General features: G+C 40.5%; 1 long non-coding RNA gene across 1 annotated transcript; it reads left to right on the forward strand.

Annotated features, from left to right (window-relative positions):
• The first annotated feature begins 3,517 nt into the window (after positions 1–3,517).
• On the forward strand, positions 3,518–4,121 carry LOC106965270 (uncharacterized). Its single transcript, XR_001428598.1, has 2 exons — positions 3,518–3,891; positions 3,993–4,121. It is a non-coding gene; the product is annotated as an uncharacterized LOC106965270 (long non-coding RNA).
• Positions 4,122–4,371: the final 250 nt, after the last annotated feature.

Genomic DNA, 4,371 nt, shown 5'->3' on the forward strand with positions numbered 1-4,371 from the left:
GACGTCACGCTCTTCGGAAAGCAGCCTGGTTCGCCATGATGGATGTGAAAACAACGCATACGCTCCTGTAAAGCTTGTCAAAAATCTGACTGCTGGTTGCCAAATATTGGTTTTAGTTAGTTGATGTCATTTTATAATCAGCGTAGTGGTTTGAGCAGACGCCCCATACAAAAAGGACCTCAACCCAGGTGTCCTGAGTTCAACTCCCGTCCTCTGCTGCATGTTTTTGTCCTTTCTCTCTGCCCCCTACTTGTTGGATTACTTTCAAATAAAGGCCACTAATATTGAAATAAATTCTAAAATGAAAATCCCAAAATCAATTTCACTAGCCCTGCCTTTGTACAAACATTTGTACTTGTTTTTTTACTTTTCCTTTTTTCACTCTGTGTGAGTTTTGCAAATTGAAGATGGAGCGCTTCAGGAACATCATAAATGAATGAAGCCAATAAAGCTGAGTGAAAGTCTGCTCTGCCCTAACCCGTGCAGAGCTCCATATGGTTTTATGTCTGATTGGTCAGAAGGTGTTTTATGCAGAAATATGCTCGACAGCAATGTTGATATTTCGGTTCAACTAGTTCACTTCCACTGTCCGGTTTTCGTATCCACAGACAACATGAATATGGAATGCTTTTCCAATGTGGTGAGGATTTTCATATATTTTTTAAGAATTTTTTGATACAGAACTACAAAGGTTGTCAAATGGCTGAAAACCACAGGATGAAAATTGTAAAAAGTCTGTAGAAATGTGTAGCCTTCTCTTCACCACACTTTGAGGAAACAAAGGGAAGGAGTAATTAAACATATTTTAACATTCAACATGTTATAAATGCCAGCAGACTGGAATACATAATGAGGATACTTTAAGCACTGATACATTAAAGTTGAAATCATTATGAATAAATGTTTTGACTCAAAAATTGATTTTTGAAGCGAATCATGACCCCAAAAATCAGAATCCAATTTTGAGTTAGTTAAAGATTCCCACCAAGATAGTTCAAACAGTCGATCTTTTAATGTTTATTTCAGCTTGTTGAATATTTAAATGCTGTAATTTTTTTCAACATATCAAAACATATTTTGTTTCATGATCTGAACACCTCTTCGCAGAATACTGGATTTATCAACGTGGAAGTGAAATATCTGAGAATATCTTTCCTTTGTTTTCCCCTCAGTAAACCGTTCTTCTAAAACAACACAATATCTCAACAGAGATTGGAATCCTCTGTTACAGCGCACTGAGTTTGAGACAGACTCCATACTCAATGTTTAAACACTGCTTTCCAAAGTAAGATGACTTAGCTCATTTTGTAAGTACATATTTTGTGCCGAGCTTTGTCACCAGGAGGCAGATTGAACCAAACAAATGTTTCCATCGATCTTAAAGCAAGTGTGAAGAAGAAAATACTCATGGCTCACAGGCATCTGCTTTGTGTGCCTGTTGGTCAATTTAGCTGAACTGTAAATCACAGATGCCCTGGACACGACAGTTTTGCAGCTTCCAGTAATGACAAACACCTGTTGGTAGCACAGCCTCTCATCCGGTTTATTAAAGCCCACATAACACAGCACGGATACACAGTAGAATCATATTTCCATGGCTCCCTGAAGGGAAACCACATTAGCCTTAGCACTACAGGGGGGCTGGAGGCTGTTCATCCCCATGCATCTGGAAAGCTGCAGCGTTGGTGCATCCAGTATGGTTCTGTGATTAGAGAAAGAGCTCCATTTGATGTTGTTGGACAAACATTTGATGGCCCTTGAGAGCACCAGCAGCCAACATACTTTACTAAGATGATAGCCCTTTGCAAAGGACTCTTGGTCAATCATTCTTAAGGATTTTTAAGGCTCTTTATACATGTTTATCATGAAACTGCTTATTGCTCAGTTCCAGTTTAGTTTGTACCCTTCAATTTTAACAGGACAGTACGATGTAAAATAAACTTTTTTTGAAAAAAAAAAACATACCTGGAGTGTCGCTGTGATTATTTTATGCATGTTTGAGAAATCCTTAAATCTCCTTGGCAACCATCCAACTGTGCAAACTGCCAGGTTGGACCTAGCTCTGCATTCTGTTAAGGGATTTATAGAGGAGAAATGTGATGTTCCAGAAAGAGCTGGGGCCTCATGTCTAAAGCTTGGATACGCACAAAAAATGTTCTACATTTAATGCACAAGTTGGGATGTATGAAAACGAACATAGCGTGAAATATAGGTAAAATAATCAAATAAAATAACGAGAAAACCGCCATTGGCTGTAAAAAGTGAATTTCCTCTGTTTTTCTCAGAGGTAGGTGTAAATACGCTCAAGAACTGAAAATGTTTGAGAAGGGTCTCTTTCGTTCTCACTTGAGAAAGAAAACGTGGTCGAATCAGCCGCCCTTTTCTCCAAACAGATCAGGTTTGATGATTCTTAAAGTGGACAGACAAGGCGTAGACATTCACACATGTACATAAAAAGCTGCACAAATGTGTGTGTAACTGAAACGATCTTAGCTTTGGCCCGGCTGGACGACATCGCCAACAGCAGGATTCGGAGGGAGCATTTGTTCAGAGACCTGTTGGCACATGATGATGTGCGGCTTATCAGCCGCTGCAGATCACCCAGGGCCACTTCGTTGGCATTGTGCCTGGATCTGGCCCCAGCGTTACAGAGGGAAACTGGAAGGAACCGCACCTTGTTGCTTTGACCTTTTTGTATTTTATTTTCAAACGGACTGAAAACATTTCCAAATTCCTGTAAATTTACACTTTCTCTACATTTTTGCAACAGAGACAGGTCAAAACTGTTTAATGTTTTGACCTGTCATTGAAACAACAATGTCTACATCCTGATGGACCAGCTGTTGGCATCAGCTGGTCCATCAGCCTGTTGCCTTCTTCAAACATAGGCTCCACGGTGCTCTGCAAGGCGCTTCTGGCCTTTCATGGCTCCATCCAAGGGGCAGGTCATATTTTATCCTCTGGTTTGTTTGAGAAAATCTTTTTCCTCTTCGCCTTGTGAAATTTCCAAGAAAAGACCTACCATACAGAAAATTGGAGAACATTTCTTACAAATTATGCTGTTTATATCATTTTGGGAAACAAATACGCAGCTTTATAATTCATGCTTCAAAACAGAATTGACCTTTAACAAAAGTTGTCATTTACCTTGTCATTTCCATTTGGATGGACGGTGTTTCCATTCGAGGCATTAGAATGGAGACATTCTAAAGTCCATCTTGTCTCTGTCCTTCGAATTGGAAGTGTTCAAACAGAGGTTGTTGTTGGTGCACCAGACAATCTTTCCTTCGTGGTATCATCAGCTAACTTGTGATGGTATTATTAAGGTGGGTGGGGCTACAGTCACCAAGGCACCAGCTCAGCATCCCAACTTTTGCTTTCTTTCACTTCACCATCTCTTTCGCCCATTGGGATGAGTGTCCTTTGGAAGCCCAGTCTCTGGGTTACTGTCCATCATAGCCTGGAATGTGCGGTTTGTCCGGTTTGTGTGAATTCCAGTATCACTTGAACAAACTTAGTATTGTGAATTCACTCTCTGAGGTGGTGGGCTCTCCAGAACTGGATCATTGCCCTTTATGTACCTCAAAGGGTCGGCACTCTCACTCGATATCAAACCATTCCCAGCGACAGGGACCATCTTTTATTGGTGTATATGTTATTGGTGTGTCTAGGACAACACCTGGTGGTTTTGTATGTGCTGAGTGTGCTGCATGGAATACAACTAGTGCATTCCCGTGGGTGCAAGTTGCTCTCTCCGAGTGAACTCAGATTAAGCTAGTGAGGATTTGTTATGTTGGTGTTCATTATAAGTAAGATGAGACAAGAGTAGCTGAAAGGGTTAGGTTTAGATTAGAATTCCGGCCAGGTTAGATTTTAGAAAAGATTTGAGAAGTATAGTAGAAGGAGAGAGGTCAAGAGGTTAAGATTTAATAGAGAAGAGTGGTTAGGTTTAGATAAAAGGTGGTAAGGCTTAGAAAAATTACTAATAAGAGGTTAGGTTAAGGATAGAAAAAGGTTAGGTATAAGAGGAAGGATCCAAGGGGTCAGCAGAGAAGAGGGAAAGGTCAAAGGTTAGGGTTGGGATAAGAAGAGTGGTTAAGTTTAGATAAAAGAAGTAAGAATCTAAGAGTTGAGAGATTAGGTTGAGGATACAGGAAAATTAGGCCCAACAGAAGGGTTTTAGGAGTCAAAGAAGGGAAGGGAGGGAGGGGGCAAAAGGTTAAGGCAAAGATAGGAATGTGGTAAAGGAAATAAGGGTTTCCTTCGGGAGAAAGAGGGAACTATCTAAAGGTTGGATTAAGGAAAGAAGGAGGTTAGGTTTTAGGTGGAGAGATTAAGGATTCAGCAGAGAGAGGGAGGGGTACAAAGGGT

The sequence above is a fragment of the Poecilia latipinna genome, unplaced genomic scaffold (genome assembly GCF_001443285.1).
Source record: "Poecilia latipinna isolate Pla-1442-1.1 unplaced genomic scaffold, P_latipinna-1.0 Scaffold1794, whole genome shotgun sequence".
In the NCBI taxonomy this organism is placed as follows: Eukaryota; Metazoa; Chordata; class Actinopteri; order Cyprinodontiformes; family Poeciliidae; genus Poecilia; species Poecilia latipinna.